The sequence below is a fragment of the Triturus cristatus genome, chromosome 5_1 (genome assembly GCF_964204655.1).
Source record: "Triturus cristatus chromosome 5_1, aTriCri1.1, whole genome shotgun sequence".
Lineage (NCBI taxonomy): Eukaryota > Metazoa > Chordata > Amphibia > Caudata > Salamandridae > Triturus > Triturus cristatus.
Genome location: NC_140587.1, coordinates 762,819,249 through 762,842,079, shown reverse-complemented (window position 1 = coordinate 762,842,079; position 22,831 = coordinate 762,819,249).

Below are 22,831 nucleotides of genomic sequence, written 5' to 3'. Positions count from 1 at the left end.
TTCATCCATAGAATCGAGAAAATGATAACCCCTTCGTTCTCGGAGTAGTTTGTCGGCGGTTTGGAACGAATGCTCGTTAGACCTTATATTAATTATAGGTATTTGGAAATTCCTGTTATTTTCTGGACATATCGGACGTATCGAGTCAGTAAGACGTCTATTATTATTACAAGATCTTCCTCTACCTACATAGGCTATGGTGTCTGACTGTCCTGTGGGCAGTCCTGACCCTTCTTCCTCGCTTTGTTCGGACTCGTCTACCTCTAATCTCTCTTCGTGTAGGCGTTCTATTTCTTTACGGATCTTTCGGCACATGGCTATTATACAATTTTGTTTATCATGTCTCCCTTCTGATATATTCTGGCTCCATCTTGTAAGAATTTGCATTGCTCCCGGGTCTACCCCCGGTCGGTCTTGATTTCTGATCACACAGTTTATGAGGAAACGTAACAGTTCCCCCTGTATCTCTACTTTCTGGTATTCCATAGCTCTGTTAATACATTCTGGATCTCGCCCTGTTTGGACAAAATGATATATATTATCTAGATGCGCAGTCATTCCTGGTAACTTTCCTAAATACACTGCGGCTCGTCTGATACGCAATGATGCCAGGGTCATTTCGTCCTCTTTACCGGGCACAGGGTCATATCTGCAATCTATAAGAAGTTCCTTCAGCGTACGGGCACTTATGAGTTTGGGTGTACGTGAATGTGCTGACTCTTGAAAAGTAAGTTTATTTATTCTGGGTGGCGTAGAAAAGATATTGGTAGCACCTCCCGTGGCCCCATCTGGGGTGTCGGGTGTGAAAGGATTCGTCGAACGTGACACAGCAACTACAGGTGTGGACACAGCTGTAGAAGTAGCTGTAGGAGCGGATGCAGAAACAGATGTGCTTGCCAGAACTTGAGACTCGATTTGTTGCTGTAGGGATACGGGTGCTGGATCTTGGCGTTGGACCTCCCTGGTATGCGGTCTATGCGGGGCGGAATTTGCATATTCGGGAGCTGCGTCATCTAAATATGAGGAAAGAAAAACATCTTCTGCGGTTCTAGGGTGCCCCTTAGGATGTACCTTTATTGGGAACAATGGGGGTGGCAAGTCTTTCGGTATTTCTGGAGTAGCCTTAGGTAATCCTTCGGCCAGAAGGGGATACATACCATTCATAAGGGCGTTTCTTTGTCTGTCTACTTGTTCTGATTTCACTCGGATACCTTCCTCAATTAATAGATTTTCTCGAACTTTATTTGAACTTTCTTTATTCTTTTCTTCCTGTCTACGTGCTTTTTCTGTGCGTCTATGAGATTCTTTACGCCATAACTCAACGGCGTCTTTCTGTGACTGTCTGACTTTCCTTTTCCATAACTCTTCCTCGACTTTCATGATGCACTCTGCATCCCAGGTTCCCGCTGCGGGCCACCTCTGACTTTCCGGTAATCCCTTGGTGTAGTCTACCCATAAATCAAGAAATAATATAGCATCTAAGCCATGTTTGTGATACATGAAGTGTCCTGGAGTGTCCCTAGGAGGAATAGGGACGGCTTCTTCGAGAACCCCTTTTCTAGTAGTGATCTGTCTTAATTTCGAAAAGAGCGGCATATTGACAACTGATCCGATACTTAATCTTGAACACACTTAATACAAAAGCACAATAATGAACAACCATTCATACCACAATATGCAGGACGTTTAACACATTAAACATTAAACATTAAAACATTTTTAACCTTTAAAATAATTAACAATGATGATCGTCTGCATAACTAATCACCAAGCTTAATTCTTGACAATAACTAGATACTTCGGAATACTTGATATACTGCTAAACAGTACAGATACACTGCTAAAACAGTGCAGACCGGATTTGTGTACCCAAACCCGTCTTGACCGGCACAACCTATGTGCACGTCAGAAATGCCTCCCCAGCAATGGTACTCACCGGGTAGCTTCGGAAACGGAAGGCCTCGGTAACTTGAACTTGAACCGGACTGGACTCGACTCGACTCGTCGGACACTGGGCTTGACTTCGAACTGGTGGGTCTCTGTATACCTCGGATCTTGCTCTCTCAGCTAGGCTCTGGTCGGGATACTTCGCACTTCTCACCGCCTCGTCTGGGTGTTGATCGCAGTCTCAGTCGCCCCCGCTTGACCGGAGGGAGATACAGGAAATCCTGCTGGTACGCGTTATTGTCCGTCCAGCTGTGGCAGGAGACCGGGCCTGCAACGCACCGCCGGCGCGTGAGATGAGAAAGTGTCCCTATTCGGGCGCCATTCATGTGGTAAATAATTTTCCTTTACCTGGACTTAATTTGATACAGAAACATAATTAAATAGCTCAGTAAAATGAGAGGCAGAATCCGTGGTATTAGAGGTTCGGAATGGGCTTTATTCCAATGATCGATTATAATCGGTTGCTCCAAGTTCCATCACCACGGAGGTTCAGGAAGTGAAGTACATACTTTATTGACAAGAAGTAACCTTTATAGTACATACATTACAATGAAGCGAATGCAATAGGCGTAACAATTGATAAGGAAAATGACGATTTGTCTGCGTAACCAAAAAATGGGTGTAATAAGGAGTAAAAAGGAACATAATTGGTTATGATGTCACCTATAGGTGGATCTATAAGATAATACTTGGCATAGATGCGCGCGCAGCAGTATGACGTGTGATTGACGTGCAACTAGGGGGTGAAGGGGACTTGACATTTAGCTCTACATGTGGAGACAAAAAGTCTGGGGGGTCAAGTCAACCTAATCCCAAATCATATCTAACATCCTATGTTTAAAGAACTATGTTATCCACAAAAGAAGGACTCTCGGACAGAATCTATTCTATACTGACTGTGCGTGCGTGTACAAGCGTCTGAATGTCTACACTGAAAGCGAGGGGGTAGGAATATTCCATGGTAACAGGGCTATGAGTTACTTGCATGAGGACAGAGAAGTCGAGCCTTTTGCTCGGTAGTTGGAAGAATGTTTACTTAAACTACTAGACAGGAATGCATCGGCTGAGGGGGAAGCAGATAACTCGAAGGCGAAATACAGTTCTTGGCAGAGAATAGGCTGATGTCAGGCTTCGTGAGCCGCGCAGAGAATGAGACAAAGTTCATGGTCACAGATGCAGGCTCGAACTGGAGTTTTCAGAGGCAGAAGGCAAGAGGAGTTTGATGACAGAATCAGGGCCTACTTGCCTGGACTGTAAAAATGGCATAAGTGAACCATATAAAGCCGGTGGCCTTTCATATTTAGGAATGGGATATCCGGCCTATTCATGGCGGATCTGACAGAGGGCATGTTGACGGTGGACGCACATGTATTTGCGTCTTCATAACTGGAACTGGAGGGAACATACATGTACTTGTGACATGCACATAGAACCGTTGGGGTCCAAGATAGGGGACATAACTGATCGGAAAAATCCATATTTCCACACTCCTCTGCACAAAAACCTCTACATCAAGAGTAGTCTCACTGAACATACCCTCCTGCACTACCAGAGCTGTAGCTATAATAACACAGGTAAATGTGGAGCCTAAGGAAGCAAAGGAATTCTGCAACACAAACTTAAGTCTTTTATTGAGTGAACTTGTTGTGTTTCTACCTGTGCAGCTGCAGTAAATCTTTGGCAAGGGCAGGTTTTAACTAACTTACCAACTTGAATGGGAAAGACAGACAGGCTGTGACCCATTGATTTTCCACTACAGTCCTGAAGATAATCATTTTTCGTAACATTAATTCCATAGAGACTGCATGAACACAATTATTTGAAGGGGGGATCTTGAACACCTGTCTTCAAAGATGGACACACACAAGAAAACCATGCTGTAATTAAAAAGACTTTATTTAACACATAGTGCCCTAGTTTAATGCAGAGTATATGAATAAAAGTAGTTGCAGGTAAGACAATTATGGTGAAACTACCATGTGCTTAAGATGAAAAAAAAAAGATAAAACTTGACAACATAAAAGATGGCAATACTTATGATATAATTCTATGATGGAAAATCCGTATTTCCAAGCCAATTTCTACAGTACCCCCAACATGCCATGGACAGGAATTTCTCGTATTCCCCTAGCAAAAACATACCTTTGCATAATTCTATGCAAAGTTTGCTTGGGAATTGAGGTCAACTTTCATTTTGTTATGGTTATGGTGTAGTTCTTTCAGCAAGCAGATAACCAGCTAGCCAGCCAAGGCCGCAACCACCAATGCACGACCTTCACACAGACTGTTTTTGAATTTGATGCTGTTTATTAATTCAATGCAACCTCTCGGAATAGTAACATTTCACTCCTGTTAAAATGCTCATGTACAGATTTTACAAACCTTTTTTTCTACTCTGTTATGAGAGAAAAAAGCATTGTGATTTGTGATATAAGATGTGAAAAGAATTGTGAATTCTCTTATACATTTGTCTAATACTATTGTATTTATTTCTAAATATCATACTGTATGCTTATATATCATATACACTAGTGACAAACTATCAACTTGTAATAAAATGCTATTAGACCATGAATATGTGTAAATGATAGAACAAACAAAATCATGCACTTTAAGATATATGCATAAATGATAATATGTATGAATAAACAAATCCAATGAGGGTTTAAATCCAGGAAAAGGTCAAAGCACATGACACTACTAAACGTATTGGTCAAAACTCTAATTATTATTTGAATCTTCTATCTTAACAGCTGATTTTACATATAATTACATATATCAATGAGCACTGATAAATGATTGAGCTAGACAATAGTCTTGAGCCTAACGCATCTATGCAGTATGGTACAGAAGCAAAAATCGAAAAAATACATACACATAAGAAAGCAGTGACAGATGGTTACACGCAGACCAGTTGTAGCAATCTGCTTCTCGTGGTTAACTGAGTTCATTCCATTCTGAAATTGATGTTATTTCAGAAGGTGAGACTACAAAAATCTGCAGCTTCAAAGATTGTATCCAAGATTGGAGGTGATGATGACTGAGAAGCCATGCTAGTACCAGAAGCAGGAGACGCAGTAGATGCAACTAGAACCAGTTAAACTGGTACATAGTGATGGGTAAAAAAATAATCCAGTTTAATAACTGCATTAAATGTGAATTCTCTGTGGAACAAAAAAAAGTGACTCTCCATTTGTTGAATTATAACAAGACTGCAAGATACTTATTTTTTAGAGATTGGTTGCTGCTGTTTATTGAGTCTACAAGGTAGCAAAAGAGCAGCCTTATTAATCAAGGGGGAAGACATTTTGTCAAATATGAGTGTTTGTAATGCTCAACTTATTTTTGTTAGAGCACGTATTTGAGCTTGGCCTTGCTACAAAGAGTGCATGTCTTCTTTAAAAAATCTAAAACAGAAGAAGTGATGGGCAGGATGGATTAGAAATGGTTAGAGTCAGGAAACAGTTGCATATGACTTTGAATGTGCTTTTAACCTTCTTTTTACTTTTATCAGATTCTCCTAATAATGAGCCATATCAATTGTTTGGATGAGCATATCAATTTAGCAATACATCTTTTATCTCTGGGAGGATTTTGATTTAGACAATTTAAATCCATGTAATTACTTATTTTCAACATTTTCTTTTTCACTGAATTATGACTCGACAGTGGCTGTCACTGCTGAGACAGCTTACCTACAATATATGCACTCACTGTAACAAGAAAACGAGTATAATATCTATCGTCAGGTCTATTTAATAAATGGTCTATAGCTGTAAATATGAGAATACATGCTTTTGTGTTGGAGAATACATTTTTTTGTCAATTGCTTTGGATCCTGTAAATAATAATATGGTTGTTGATTAGCTCCACCTTCAATATTAAAGTAGACAAAACAAACACCTGAAATGACATCAAGCTGCGATTTGAAGGAACCTGTCAAAGGTTCCACTGCAAAAAAGTATATATTTGACATTAGCCAGTTGATCTATAAATCTAAATATGATAATAATGATGAAAGCAGAAACGTTCTTGGTAACTTTTAGCATCCAGCTAAGGATTTTCATTGTCTAATGAAGCAAAGGACTCAAGATCATTCAAAAGTTTTTTCTTTTTTTTTAAGTTTAAAAATGCTTTAGTGAGGAATGAACATACTGAAATACAGCAAAATATTGAAACATACAAAAAGATGAGACATTTAATTACAGAATCAGTGATTAAGAAAAAATATATATATCATGAAATACAATTACATGGCAATATAAAGTAAAACATATCTCTCAAACAAATTAAGGAAACAATTTTGTAAGATAGCACCGATAGCATTATTTTTGTTTTGTGTACTTTTAAGGAGAGAGGGGAAAATAAAATGGGGATACTAACTATACCATATAGGTTCCAAACTGGAAGTAAAAAGAAAAAAGAGACTGGCAAGGGAATGATGGTACAGAATAGCCAAGAGGTATACCGTGTGACTTCAACGTTTCTAATATTAATGGTGTAGGGCTGTGATAGGTTAGAAGTCAAAGCAGCCATAGCAAATCTCTCTTAATGGATATCTGTAGTGTGGGTGGGTGAGCAGTATCCAATTGATGGTTATGACAAATTAAGTCTAACCATGTTAGAAAAGAAACATTAATAAAGGTCTTCCACTTAGAGGTAATAACCTGAAAGGCCGCTGCCAGATTAAGATCCACCAACATATCTTTAGCCTTGTCTCCAGACCATAAGTCTGAACACTCACCAATAAAAAATTAACTATGTTGAAAGAAGATGAAATAGAGAATAGTTGAGAAAGCTTGTGCCATAATTGCTGCCAAAAAAAACGAGGGCTTTGGACTGTAGACAAAAGATTTGAAGAAAGTCCCAGTTAAAAGAATTGCAATTCCAGCTGTTGGTGTTGTGCAAGAGTTTAATTTTGAATAGACAGCAAGGAGTTAACAACAACCTATTGTAAAAGAAAAACATGGTCTGAGTAGTGCTGGCAGAATGAGAAGTATGATTTATTTTAAGCCATAATTTATTTCATAAAGAAATGGAGAAAGTGGACTGAAGGTCCTGTTCCCAAGAGACTTCAGTTTTGGGTCTATTTAGGTCTAAAGTAGAAAGCTGTTTACATATGAATGCAGCTTTGATTTCTGTGGTGAAATCATGAGGTGTTGTTGTATTGCTAAGGGTCTGGTCTAAAGTAGAAGAGGGATCTATGTCATTTTGTCTAAGAATGTCTAAGAGAAGAGCATATTTGTGTCTCTGGGAGAGGGGAATTTGGAAGTGGATAAGTAACTCCTCAAAGGAGATAAACTGAATAATATAGATGATCTGGGAAATAGATGTAATATCATTAGCAATCCATGGAGACCACTTGAGAACTTTGTTGGCTATGGTGATGTTAGGATTGTACCGAATAGGGGATAATAACAAGAGCTGAGAAGGTGTGTATATCTAGTACATGAATGTTTCAGCAATGTGACTGGAATGATTTAATATTGGAGAAATCATAGACCTAGGTGTTTGTGCAATACGAAAAAATTAAAGAAATGAAAATGGAGAGATAAATGAATGCTTGATGGAGCACTAGAGGGGAAAGAAGATAGAAGCTGATGTAACCATGGAGGACCAGATCTGCTTGAGGGCAAAGGCAGAATGATACTGTGGAAAGTTAGGAAAGTTAACACCGCCATTTGTTTGTATAAGGAGATCTGACACAGTCGCTTGTTCCATAAGAGTTTGGATAATAAACTGTCAATGGATCGGAAGAAGGTTTGGGGTAACTGAAAAGGAAGCATCTGCAGGTAGAAGTTAATAATAGGCAACAGCATTTCTAGTCTACCCCACAATGAAAGATAAAGAGGGGACTATTTAGCAGAAACTTCTATATTGGCCTAAGTGGTCCCTTTGATGGAGGGGGGAGTATAAAATCCCTAGGCATTACATCATTAAGGAATTTCACAGGAATCCAGTATCCTTAAAAATAACCTTGTGGCAAAACGTGTTGAGAGGCATAATTTCGTTTTTATCTATGTTAAGTCAGTAACTGGAAACTGAGGAGTAGTGAGACAATAGTGATACAAACTGAGGAATTAAGTTAAGTGGGTTGGAAACGTAAAGTAAAATGTTGTCTGCATAAGCAGTAAATTTAATATTTAGCTGTCTGGTTGTATAGCCAGCTAGAATCTGGGATCTACGTAAAGGTTCTAAGAATAGTTCCAAAGCAAGTATGAAAAGTAATGGTGAGAGCACGCTTCCCTGTCTGGTGCCTCTAGTGAATGGGAAATATGGAGATTGGAGGTCATTAGTGGAAACCGAGGTAGAAGGGGAGGCATAGAGAATTTTGATGTACTGCAAAAAGCTGGGACCGAAACCATGCCATTTAAGTGCTTTGAACAAAAAATCCCAGTTAATCCCGTCAAAAGCTTTTACCATGTCTAAGGGAGGTTTGCTTTTGGAAGCACTGTGAATAATGTTTAAAGGTGTGGGAATTATCCAAATTGTTACACCCTTTGACAAAACTGGACTGTTCCATTCCAACTAGAGAAAGGATTAATTCATTGAATTGAAGTGCCAAGATTTTAGAAAAAAAAAATCAATCTATATTAATAAGGGAAATTGGTCTATAATTTTTGAACCCAGCCAAATCCTTAGGAATTAAACAACCCATGGCCTCCGATAAAGAGTCAACCATAGTGTCAGGGCCTAGAAGATGTTGAGAGAGTAACAGGATTTTAGGTACCAAAAGATTTGAGAATTTTGACTATAATTTGACGATAAAACCATCCGGACCTCGTGCGTTATCTTTTGGGAGTTTAGAAATAGCTGTACATATTTCAGTATGGAAAATATCCACCTCCAGCAGAGTTAAACTCTGTGGGGCTTGTATTTTTAGAATCATGTAAAAAAGGAATCTAGGGAATCATGAGTAGGCAGTGTGTCCTCGCTGTATAAATTGGCATAAAATTCATCAAAACGAGTAATAATGTCTTGGTATTTTAATAATTGATTACCGGAGGACTCATGAATAACTATTTTAGACGTTTGCTTTTTCAGTTTTAAATAATTGGCTAGAATCTTACCTGCTTTCTTGGATCCACCATAGTGCTTTGCATTAATTTTTTGATTTAAAAAAAAAAAAAAAGCAGTACTAGCATTGTTGATGGAGGTTCTATTAAAACTGAGTTTGGCTTGGATGAGTTTGTTTAGAACTTTTAGTAGGTCAAAGAGTAGTATTCATGTTCTAATTTCTTGATGTGTTGTAAGAGAAAAGACGATTCCTTGGCAGTAGCCTTTTTTGGGATACATAGTTCATAATATAGACCTCACAATGTAGATTTAAAAGAATCCCAAACATGGTGAAACTTGAAATCTGGACTAATATTATTGCCAAAAATATTTAGTGATGAACAACTCAAATGCCATGACAAACTCCTGATTCTGTAGCAGCCAATTATTAAAACCCAGCTTTTAGCACTAGTGGAGGAGTGGGTGGACTCTAGATCAATTATCACTGGGGCATGGTCATAGACAACGATTGGAACTAGCTTAACATGAATCAAATATTGTGTGAGGTTTCTATCCAGAAAAATATAGCCTATTCTAGTGGAGGAGTGGTGGGTAGGAGGAAAAAGGAATATTCTAAAAGATAAGGGTTATAAAGACGCCATGTATCAACTAATCCTCTATGGGGAACTGTTCTATGCAAAAAAGTCTTGTGCATATTGATAGGGATTTATTTACAGGTATATTTCCTATCTAGAAAAGGGTTCAACAGTTGAATATAGTCACTCTCCATAACAAGGCTAAACATCCATGGGAGACATTAACTTAGCTGAGAGTGAATCGCAGAAATGTGTATCCACTCCAGAAGGCCTGTAGACATAAAAAAAAGTTGTAAGGGCACCAGTTATTGGTTTTATCTATATAAAGCCATCTGTATCAGTTTCTTTCTTTAAAATATTAACAGATAACGTTTTATGGAATAAAATAATCACAACATTTTTATGCTGAACAGCTGGAGAACAGTAGACAGGACCCACCCAACTTTTTTTCAATATATGAATGTCTTTTTCAAAAAGATGGGCTGCTTGTAAAATAGCAACATAAAAAGAAAGTTTAGAGAAATGAGTGAGTACTCTTTGTCTCCTGATGGGCTCGGAAGGCCTTTTACATTCCAAGAAACAATTCTAAATCTATTCATAAAGAATATTGGTAAACGAGATACAAAACAGCAACTTCTTCATAAATGGAGAAAAGCATTACATCATAACTGCATATCATCCAATTTAACCAAACAGAACAAAGAAACATGATGTTGGAAAAGAAAAAAGGAAAACTGGAATTGACGGAACAAGGAATGAGTCCAAGATAGACCCACAGGATGTATAACCAGAAAAGAATGGGAAAAAGTCAAGAGGACCAGAACCATCAAAGGAAAATTCAAGAAGAATGAAAAATGGTAGATGAACCACAGAGGAACACCATGAAGGATGATAATAACCAGAGGGCTAGGTCCAAGAAAAATGAAGCTAGAGAAGTAAGAGACCAGAGATAAGAGTGGAAGAAGGAGGCCGGGACAGAAATGAGATCCAGCATGGAGAACATGCATAAACCATAAAAAAAGAGGTCTGACCCACTCATGAAGGGAAGCCTGGTAGGATATTAAATTGAAAGGAGACTAAAAAACATCCGAGCAATGAACAATTACCAAACACCAATGGCAACAGCTAAAGGACCTGGGGGAGGAGGAGATATTCCATTGGTGAAAAAACAAATATAGCAATATGATAATATCATCCCACTGAGAAATAAGAACAGGACTGAAAAGAGACAAAATATAAAGAAAAATTCATAAGCCACTCGTGTCCATGGCTTTTCCTTTGTGAAGATGGATACATTCCTTAAGTTGGACTAGAGAGTAAAAAGAGTTGGTTACCTTGAAGATGCCTGGGTGGAGAAGACCATATCTTGTATTCATACCATATAATGAGGGGCTCATGTCCAAGAATTCCTTGAGACAAGCATCTGTGACTGAGAGACGTCATGCAAGAAGAAAATCCTGTGACCAGAACAAATTATCTAATTTCGTTGCTCGGTGGCAGATAAAACTTGCATTAAATCTGTGTATTGGAGGAAAAGGTAGATCATTCTTCTAGGTTTGGGATTAGATTTAGTGCTACAGGGTTTGGGACCAAGACGATGGGCTCTTTGAATGTTGAGGAGGGACTGTTGGTAAGACCCACTATATTTTTTAAGTTTGCATGTAGAAAGGCACTCATATAACCACCTTCCGCTCTCTCTGGTATACAATAAACACAAAGATTGTTACGCATGGTTCGGTTTTCTAAATCTTCTGTTTGTCTTTTGAGAGCAGCTATTTCCTTGACCATTGTATTTACTTACAAAGTTGCGTGTGGAGACTCTGCAATGTGGAGTTCAATATCGAAAAACCTAGACTTAAGAGAAGACTATTTGTCTTAAAGACATTGAAGAGCAGAAGTGGTTTCCATCATGAAAGTTTTCAACATTCATCCATTCGGCCCTTTATAGTGATTGGAAGGGTAGATTTCCTGGGAAAATGAGGGTCTTTATTGAGTCTTGTATTACCGCCACCAGGATTCTCCTTGAGTGAAACAGAGGGAACATTGGTGAGAGAACCATTCTTTGGAGAAATACTGCTTCCCTCTCCCATCTTAGATGTGCATTATGCAATATAAAGAGAAATGAAACCAGCAACATTTTTGTTGGCTTTAGGACTATAGACACTTTACCGCTACTAACAAGTGCTAATGTACATGTGCTCTTTACTTAAAACATGGTAACATTGGCCTATCCACAATTTTCATGTTTAATTTGCTTATAAGTCCGTAGTAAAGTGCACTACAGGTGTCCAGGGCCTGTAAATGAAATGATACTAGTGGCCTGCAGCGCTGATTATGTCACCCACTTCAGTAGTCCTTGAAACATGTCTCAGACCTCCCACTGCAGAGCCTGTATGTGCAGTTTTAAGCTGCCATGGCTACCTAAAATGGTATACCTCTTGCCAGGCCCAAACCTTGCCTTTTAATATATAAGTCACCACTAATGTGGGCCCTGACAGGCCAAGTGTAGGGTGCAGTGTACTTAAAAAGTTAAACATAAACTTTTCCATTTTACATGTCCAGGTAGTGAAGCACTCTTACATTTGTGTTTCACTACTACAAGGCCTATCTCTCTCATAGGTTAACATTGGGAATACCTTATTACATCTTATATGTGGATTTTCCCATTGAGAAGAGATGTGACCAACAAGTATAGTGTCTCTTGAATCACATTTTAAAGTCCTAGATTATGGGGAAGTAAGATTTTAAATTGTAATTCTGAATTTTTAAAATGTATTTATTTATTTATTTAGAGTGTTTTATAAATTTTGAACATGACCCAAGGGTATCAGAGCACTGTACTTAAGACTGACTGATCAGAAAAAATCAATAAATAAATAAACAGACAAGTAGAACAAAAGTAAAAGACACAACAGGTTGTTGAAACAGTTATCATAATAATCGTCCATCATTCCTTTATAAGGCACTGATCTAGATTCTTCATGGTGGGTATTCTGCTGCTCCTCTGAGAATATTCAGTTTCAGGTACCCAGTGGAGCAATGTTTGAGTGGGGTTCTCCTGTAAAGGAAGTGCTTCTGACCAATCTAGTTATTGCTGACATTGTGACGTCAGTTGCTCCCTAGGGAGAGGCTCTCTGAAAGTCTATGAGGGGAATCTATTCAATAGGATCTTTTTCACCTCTTTTTTATAAAATTGGTCAATGGGTTTGAATGCACCTTAGGTGGTAAGGAGTTCCGAGTCCTTGGTGCCAATCCAGAGAAGGAGTGTGTTTAAGATTTTTGTTTTCTGAATCTAGGGGGTTCAAGCCTGAGAGAGTTTTCACTTCTTAGGTAGCGGCTGCCACCTGAGATTCTAATCTTTTCTGCCAGGTAACTTGGTTAGTTAAAATGTAATGCTTTGTGTGTGAGGCAAGCAATTTTCAGTTGGGCTCTGGCCTCGAGGGGAAGCCAGTATAGATACTTAAGTGATGGGGTGATGCGGTCAAAGCGTCTAGTGCCTGTTACCAGCGTTGCTCCTGCATTAAGTGTCGTTTTGAGTGAAGCTGTTCTCACTTTGGGCTGAACAGAGCTATATCCTAGTCTGGAGACCACTAATGATTGTACTGCTTGTTTGAAGTCTGGCAGTGGCAGAAATGAATTTCTTCAATAATCCGAGTTAGAATAACACACTGCGCATAATAGCACTGATGTGAGCTATCATGTTTAGATTCTTGTCTAGTGTTATTCCAAGGGATTTCGCGGAGTCAATCATGGTAGGTTTGCAGTTGAGGGTGTCTAGGTGTTTGAGCCAATCTTGGATGAGTGTTGAGCTGTTTTAAGGGGAGAAAAGAGGGAATTCTGTTTTAAGAGAGTTCAGCTTGAAGTTGTTTTGAGATAGCCAGTAGTGAGTTTTTACTAGAGTGTTATTCAATTGAATGCTGTCATCTATGGAGGCTATCTTTAAGTATAGTTGTGTATCGTCTGCGTACCTGTGGTATGCAATGCTCGATTGTTTGAGGATTTCCATTAGTGGTTCCATATATAGGTTAAGGAGTGTGGGGGAAATGGTTGACCCTTGAGCGACTCCGCACCTCACTGGTGAGGAGTCAGAGAATGAGTTACCTAGTTTGATACGTTGTAGGTGATTCTGCAGGAAGGATGAGAACCATGAGAGCACTTTCCCAAACAACCCCATTCTGTTTTCTAGTACTTTTTGTAGGATGTTTTGACTGACAGGGTCAAACGCCAATAAGAATTCTAGGAGAATGATTAGGCAAGAATCGTTGTTCTCTATTTTCTATTGGGTGTCATCCATTATGTGAACAGTGGCTGATTCAGTCCTGTGTCCTGTTCTAAATCCTGATTGACATTAGTTGAGTAGGTTGAATTGGTCAATGTGCTGGCTCAGTTGTTGTGCACACATTTTACAGCAATTTTTCAGGAAAGGGGATGTTTGATACCGGACGAAAGTTTCTCAGGATTATAGGGTCAGCACCAACTTTTTTCAAGAGGGGCGTCACTTTCCCAGTCTTCAGGCAATCTAGGATACTGCCTTGTTTTAGTGATGAGTTTACTATGTTCGCTAGTATAGGTGAGAAAAGGTGGCTGAGTTTCTTTAGTGTCCTGTCACAGGACATCAAGGGAATAGTTTTTGTTGGTAAAATGTGTGAGTTATGTTTGTGAAAGGAGGTGTGAGGTAAAAACTGATATTAACGATGTTCTGGAGAACACAAGTGGAGAGAGCACCAGCTGTGTGCAATGGTAGACCAGGAGCAGGAGACACACAGCTGCCCATAAACAGTAATAGTAATCCTAGAGTCTAAACACCATGTTTTGAGGGCATTTTGCAGACAATAATAATCGCTTATCAAGGCACTATAAACCAGATTGTCTGGAAACTATTGGGATTAGGGACTCTGCCTTGGCTTTGTCAAGCTCTTTCCTTACCGACAGAGAACAATCAGTATCTTTAGGAGACTATCTCTCCAAACCCTTCTCTCTTCCTTAAGCTTTACACTATTCAATGTGTATGTTAGACCACTGGCAAAACTGATCCGTTCCTTTGGCTTTTCTATAGTTTCCTATGCGGACGATACACCGATTGCAGCCTCAATCTCAAGTGACATCATTGAGGTAGAAAAATGTTTTAACAACTGTTTGCTAGAGATAGGCAGATGGATGAAAAACAACTTACTTAAAATTAAGTAAGGCAAAACCGAGGTTCTTCTGTTTGGGAATTATATCTCCTTTTGGTCCTCTACATGGTGGCCACGGGATTTTGACCCTCTCCCTTTCCATGCCAGAAAGGTTAATAAATTGGGAGTTATTTTTGATGACAAGCTAAACTTTGCCTGATCAATTCAATGAAGTAACCTTCACTTGCTTCTTTCTCCTAATAACTTTGAGAAAAATCTTCCAGTTTATCCCTTTTGACCTTTAAAAAACAGTAATAGTTGCCCCAATAATGCCCAGAATAGATTGCGGCAACGCTATATATGTTGCCATGCAACAAAGATTACTAAACAAATTCGAACTTTTACAAAATGCAGCCACCTATCTCCTCCTAAAGATCCCAACATTTCATTCCGTCTTACAAGCCAGAGATGATCTTCATTGGCTACCAGTCAAAAAATGAGTAGCCTTTAAATCTTTTTGCAAAGCTTATAAAGCCCTTCATGACTCCGGCTCAGATTATCTAAGGACTGGAGGAGATTCAAATGGTACATTCCTAAGAACTTTGCGCTCTGCATTTACCAAGAACATTGTGATTCCCTCATCCAAAAAGTTTATTTGGGTTGGTAGAAGCTTTGTGCCGCTTTGTCTGCCACCGGGGCACTGTGGTAATACAGAAGGGGCCACTGACACTTGTGCAGCCCCTTCTGTAATACCGATAGTGCTGGTGCACATAAAGCACCAGCAATATCTTCAGGGGGCATTTCCTCATTTGCCTGGGGGTGTGTCCCATGCAAATGCGGGAATCCCTTTGCCTCTACACCCATGCCGTATTACAAATGTGCTTGCAGAGGCAAAAAAGCTCTCAGGAGGTGCCAACCAAATTTACGCTCCATTCACACAACTTTCATGCGTGCCATACAAAGCCATTCATACCACCTGCTACCGACCTAACTCACACAACATTCTCATCAAAAAACTGTTGCCATTCTAGGGCCCATCACATCCATATGTCAACTGAACTAAACCACCAATCAGATTGCCAGTTAGCCAATCATCAGCCAACTTATTATACAAACACACCTCTTTCAAACCAATATGCACATTTCACCAGCCAACAACCATACATTTTGCCACCCAACAACAACCACATTCTGCCAAACTGCCACACTTTCTTCCAGTCAACAACCACACAATTGCCACTGTTCTTCATGGTGTTGGGGTAATGGCTTAACCAGTTTCATCTCAACCTTGAACATCTGCTTCTATCTACACAAGATCACTATGAAAACAGATCTAGGTTATGGTTTGTTTTCCTGTTTATGTTCATCTCACCATTAGTCTAATACTGTGGGGGTCCTAGGTGCACCTTTGCTAAAGCCTCACCATGGAAGCTGGATTAGACTCAGAGAGACTATTCATTCATGTGCCTTCATTGCATTAAATCCAACGCCTTCCAGTGTGTGGAAGTAAGTTGGGGGGTGTCTGGGGATGCATTTTTGCACTATCCCTTGTCAGTATCAGCAACGCTACCTTTGAAAATGGGGCTGGACATTCTGGGGCAGACTAAACTAAGGCCCCAATTTAGATTTCCACAGACGGGCTTCTCTGGTCTTGATTTAGATGAAAGCACATGAGTTACTACGTCACAACAGTGACGGATACCCCATCCACCGAAATATAAATACCATTATATACTATGAGATTTATATTTCAGCTGACGGGATATCTGTCACCGTTGTGACGGAGTAACCTATCTGCCAAGATGTAAATCAGGCCCGGTGTCACAAACATGGCCGAAATCCTGTCTGCTGAACTACAAGTGCAATAAATCCTATGACATTTGTAATTATGGCAGACAGGCTATCCGTCATGTTTGTGATGAAGTATCCCATATGTCTAAATCTAAGTCAGGCCCTCAATCCCTAAGGAGCACTTTTAAAATGACTACGGGCCTGATGTACATTTGGGTAGGCGGATGCTCAGTCACAATGGTGTTGGATAGTCATCCACTGAAATATAAATCCCACAGAATATTATGGGATTCATATCTCAGCAGATGGGATATCCAGCACCGTTGTGACAGAGTAACCCGTCTGCTGAAATCTAAATCAGACCCTAAGAACCTTAGGGTTCAGTGGACAGGGTAATCAGTCAAAATATGAGGCATGTGGTGTTCACCATTATGGGCAGTGCTCTCACTGAAATGCACTTGCATTTATAATGGGAGGTGAAGGTGGCAAGCAGACCAAAGCAAGACCAATGTGCGCCTTTTTAATGGAGTCAGTAAATGCATGGTGGCTCAAATCTAATTTAAAAATAAAGTCTTAGATTAGAGTTGTTTGAAAATGAAATGGACGAATTACCAAGGCTACACAGCTACTTATTTAATGGCCCATTGAAGGTTATGTATTCATCACTACTCATTTAGAGCTGATAGTAACTCCTAACCTATGTGGGCTACTTTAGTTAGTTTCCCAGAACTTTACTTTTGTGTCGCACAAAGTGATGCAAGTTGGCAAGCACAGGCCAAGTTGAGATGGGCACTGAGGCCAATAATATCTCCTGTCCTGCCTTGCTCCTTGTAAAGCACAAACTCTGCATCAGTGATATTGGTGACTCTTTTGCTCTGTTACATGAATGCGTTCAGCAAAGTGCTGATCCTGCAGCCTTGCAACATCCTTCACAAGCAATAAGGGATTCAATAACATACAACTAAAAATCAAGGAAGGAGCTCAGTCTTCCTGTGGTGGTCTGCTGATAGAAAACATGGCCATGGTATGTTTCCAACTGAATCAGGTGAGTAGCCAACTTCTTATACCATGTGCTAGTTTTATGACTCATTGTTTTGATGCACTCCGCCCAATGTACTTGTTGTAAATAAGTATACAGGTAGGCTTGTGGACTTCTGCCATCTGTCCCCTAAACTGTAATGGGAGATGTGCTCTTATTGTGAACTATAGTGAACGCATATAACTGTCGCCTGTCTAAAAACTTAAGAGCAAGTGGTTTTTTGCCACACAACACACTGCTCTGGCCTTATTGAAGCTTTTTGCAAACAAGCTTTTGTGAGTTACCTTTGCGGTGCTTTCCAATGGTTCTGCAAGCCACAGAACAAGTTTTGTGCAGTTCAGTAAATATCTGCACTGAAGTATAGACGCTATGTACATAAAAGTTATGACATCTATGAAGAAGAGATTGGGCATGCTCTCATATGATCTTCTCACTAACTCGTGATGTGGAAGGACAGCCTGCAGGATTTATTGAGTATTCCTTCCCTGTGTATATTCTCAGGATGTACACATAAGCAGTAGAGCTTTCGCACAACATGTACACCCTGATGCCATAACAAAATTTTTTACTAGGTATGTACTGCCTGAACAGCAGTCACCCTTTGTATAATATCAAGGATACTTGCTGTTATATTCTTTCCAGGAGTACAAATCTCTGAAAACTTGGCAAACGAATGTTCACCAACAGGCTGAATTTTGAATAACCTGTCAGAGTCTGGTTGGTCCTGGAGCAATGCAGCAGAATTGTCATTGAAATGGAGCATACCCTGCAAACTCAAAAAACTGTCTCTGCTCATGACTGGTGCGAAACAGGGTGTTACCCAAACCATACAAGTAGACCACTAAGAGTGTACAGTTGGTTTGTGGACTATTCCCATCTTCAGTGTTAGGCCCAGAAATGTTTTCAGATCTCCAAGTTAAGAGGTTGTCTGTAGGTGTACCCTAGAGTGAGGCGTCACAGTGCCTCCATGCTCCCTCAGAAACAGTAAAGCATACAAATTTGTTTGCTGCACAAATTCTTCAAGGAAGTCGGAATCCAATAAAAAAAGATGGAAGATGTCAATGTGCAAAAGGTTAGCTGTATGGACCTGGCATCTAGCAAGTGTAACAGGGGATTACTGGCTGAATTAAATTAGGAGTCTGTCAAGTGAACACTCTTTCTGCACTTCAGCACCCTGTCTGCCTAAACTCTACACTGGTCTACAGATTGACTAGCTCTTCACTGCACAGTTATTACCCATGAATGGAGATCCCAACTGCTAGTGCCATGTTTATGTGAAACACTGGAAGAGGAGTTGTCATCTGAAGGATCTCCGAATCAAACATTGATCGCAGATCCTGCTCCATGACCCTCTCTCTTTGATGCTGTCTCGGTATCAGACCCTGCGTCAGAGCTCTCCTCCTTTATTCACGTTAGAGACTCAGGAGGAGTTAACCAATGAGATGCCATCTCTGTTTTCAAGCTAAAACTTTCTTGCCTAGATTGAATGTAGAAGAAAGTATTGCTATGTGTGGGGGCAAAAAGGTATGCTATGAAGGGAAATAATGTAATGCTGTGAGACTGTAGTACAGTCAGGGACATCTTAAGGATTTTGGGGGCCCTGGGCCAAACATATTTTGGGGGGCCCCTTTTCAGAACAGCTTTGAATTTATGATCCAATTTGAGTCGCTGTTTCCCACGCAGTTTTCACTTGCTCAGCTGCGGTAGCGATCCAGTTTGCATCATAGGCATTAGCCTATATAGTCCCGCTGCAAACGGACGCACACAGCTGACAGTGGTAGGATTTAGTGTATCCTGCCCTGCTACTAGGTTTTTAATACTTTTTAAATTGTATATGTGTGGCTGAATTACTCTGTGCTTTTTAACAATTTCTCCTACCTACGCGCACTTGCACTTTACTTGATTCTGCTTGCCTACACCTCCTTAGCTGCTCCGATTCGCATCTTGCTTTTCCTCCAGTCCTGGTCCGCCACGGATTATACGCAGATTGTGCGGAGGGCTGGGGCTACTACTGGGCTCCTCACTTCCGCCCATGCAGTTTCCGCTTCCTCAGCTGCGTTAGTGATCCAGTTTGCATCACAGGCATTAGCCTATATATTCCCGATGCAAACAGACAAGCCCGACTGCACCCGTCAGCTTCGGGGAGGCGTCCGGCACCAGCCATGCTGCCCAGTTCCCCTCCGGTGAGTTTCTTCCACTATATTACAGTAGGGAAAACTGCTTAGCCTTAGGCAGCTACCATTATGTCAGTGTACAGCGGCTGATATGAATTTGGAGGTAGACTTTCGATGCAATAAGTGCAACTGGTCTCTCCTCTAGCCCAGGAAACTCGCACCCAAGATCCTCCCACGCAACAGTAAGTGTAAAAACAATAAGAAAACAGAGGACTTAAAGGCCACCCTTTTAAATTGTTGCCCTATGCAAAAGCATGAACCACACATTTATGACCTACTTTTAGACGAACAGCCTGATCTTTTATTTCTCACTGAGACCTGCCTGTCTGAAGCCTCCAACCCTACTATCACCTCGGCCATTCCTATGGGTTATAATATCCCTTGGAGGGACAGACTGAGTGGGAAGGGGGGCGGTGTCACCATAATTTACAATAAAAAACTAGACTGCTCTCCCATCCCAATGCAAAACATCGAGGGTGCAGAGTCCTTAGGCTTCCGCTGTACCTTATCCCCCCATTCATAGCATAGCTGGTTTTCTGATTTACAGACCTCTCGGTGCAATTGGAAATTTTATTACTACACTTAATACAGCCACCACCTACCTGGACTTAAAATACAACAACTGCCTTATTCTGGGAGATTTCAATATACATATGGACAATGGAAAAGACCCTCAAACAACCTAGAGATAGCCTACTGGCTAAATCTCTGAGATTTAAACAAAGAGAGTTACTTCTAGCAAGGAAAAAAGAATTGCAGGAAATAGCCTGGTCAAAACTGACTCAAGCGGCGGAGATAAGGGATAGTAAGTTATTTTTGGGACACTGTTAACTCGTCTTTTTTAAAGGATGATTCCCTTCCTGACTTCCTGGCATGTCACCTGCGAGGAATGGGTGGCGTACTTCACTAGTATCTTTAATCCCCCTGTAGCAGGATCGGTGCCCACTCTAAACAGGGGCCAGTTGATAAATCCATCGTTACCTCTGGATATTAAAGGTGAAGGTACCAGCATAATGGACATGATACTCAGGAACCTGGAAATGGTCCATGACCTAGCAAAATCTACCAAGCTTAACACGGATCTTCCTTGTGGGACTCTTCAACTCACTGACTCCCTCCCTTTGTCCTCCCTGACCCTTGCCTTTAGTGGATCCTGTCTTTTTCTGAATCGCTAATGTATCCGGGTATTATAGGTGTTATCTTTCTATAATTAATGCGATTTTCTTTTGCCGTTTGTTCTCCCTCTGTTGACCTGCCAGTTCCGACCCTCCTCCTAGCACCCTGTCCCTTGTTGCCCTTTGACTAAGCACTCCTTCTCCCCTTGTTGGAGAAAGATCTAATATTCTTACTCTGGAGTCTCAGTGAACCCTCTGCGAGAGTCCACAGCATCAAGGGAACCACGCATAGCTGAGGCATGGTATGGCGCCCCTTACCAAAGCACTCCCTCTCCCCTTGTTGGGGAAGGATCCAGTAGGTAGACCTTGGAGTCTTAGAAACCCCTCTGAGAGAGTCAACCGCGTAAAACACCCTCCCCCCCTCTTTTCATGCTCTCTCTCACCCTCCCCTACCGCTTTCCCTCTTTCATTCTTTGTCTACTTCCTCTGCTCCTATCCCCTCCCACCTTAATATCTCCCCTTGCCTGCTACACCCCCTAGCCCCCTGTCCCTTGTGCCCTTTAACTAAGCGCTCCTTCTCCCATTGTTGGGGAAAGATCCAACTACTTATACTCTGGAATCTCAGTGAACCCTCTGAGAGAGTCCACAGTGCCAAGGGAGCCACTCACAGCTGAGGTATGGTATGGCGCCCCTTGCCAAAGCACTCCCTCTCCCCTTTTTGGGGAAGGATCCAGTAGGTAGACCTTGGAGACTCAGAGCCCCCTCTGAGAGAGTCCACTGTGTAAAGGGAGCCTCTCGCATCTGAGTTAGGGGAATGATACCACTTCCCTTGATCTTTTTGAGAGTAGGGTTTGTATAACTAGTTACATAAATCACTAGTTTCAACACCCACCTCAATTTCTTATTTTTTACTTAGGCTGTTTACCACCTTAATAAAAAAACTCTTTGCTTGTGGACTAACAGTACCTATTTTATATTCACATATTTATCACTCACATCTACACACACTAGGGCCCCTTACCCCCACTGCACCCACCGGCAGGAACAAAAGATCCCCGCCAAAGAGCCCCAGTATTGGGTGCCCGTCAGATATTGCAGCGCCGACCTGACGAGGGGCAGGCTCAAATGATGAAGCATGACACCTAGCTTGCTGGGTGTGTGAGAGCCCTAGTTCCAACAAGATTTTCCTTTCTTCTTCTTTTTTTCTTGGCCTGACCTGCGTCACTTACAGCCAGGTCTACACATTTTTTCTTGATTTCCCCCTGACATTTGACAATACATTGCTCCCTCCCCCTTTTCTTGTCTTTATTAGAGGAACTCTGTACCCTTTTTTGCATCATTACTTGACGGGGTATGTACATTGGACCTCGTTAAACTTACCTCCTTGTCCCTATTTTGTTGATATACCACTTCCCTTGGGATCACAGCTTACTGGACTTTGGACGCAGCTTTTACTCGTCTACCGGTTTGTGCCCCAGTCACCCTCCCCCCTCTTCTTTCATGCTGTGTCTCTCCCCCTCCCCATCCTCTTTCCCTCCTTCATTCGCTGTCTACTTCCCTATCTCCTACTCCCTCCCCTCTGAATCACTCCCTTGCCTGCTTTTTCCCTTACGCATATGCCCTTATTGTTTGTCTCGACTGAACATGTAACTATGTAGCTACGCTTGAATAACTGTGTAACCTTTGTAACGATGTAACCTGCAACTATGGTCTGATACTCATGTAAAGCGCTCTGATGCTTCCGGGTCTAGCCAGCGCTATATAAAATCTTTCAAATAAATAAATACCTTACAGGAAGTGGTTTGGGCACTCAATGAAAGCAAAGAGGGAAAGCACTGGGCCTGGATGGGGCACCAATTTTAACTAGAGTTTTTAATATGGCTGCAGAATCAACTCCTCCTCTTACTTGGGGTGCATCTATCATAGCTCATATTCATAAGTAGGGCAATAAATTAGACCCCAAAAATTACAGACCAATTTCATTGTTAGACTCGTCTGTTGAAGTGATGAGCAAGGAATTACTAAAACGATTAGAAGAATGGGCTTGGGACTGTTCAAT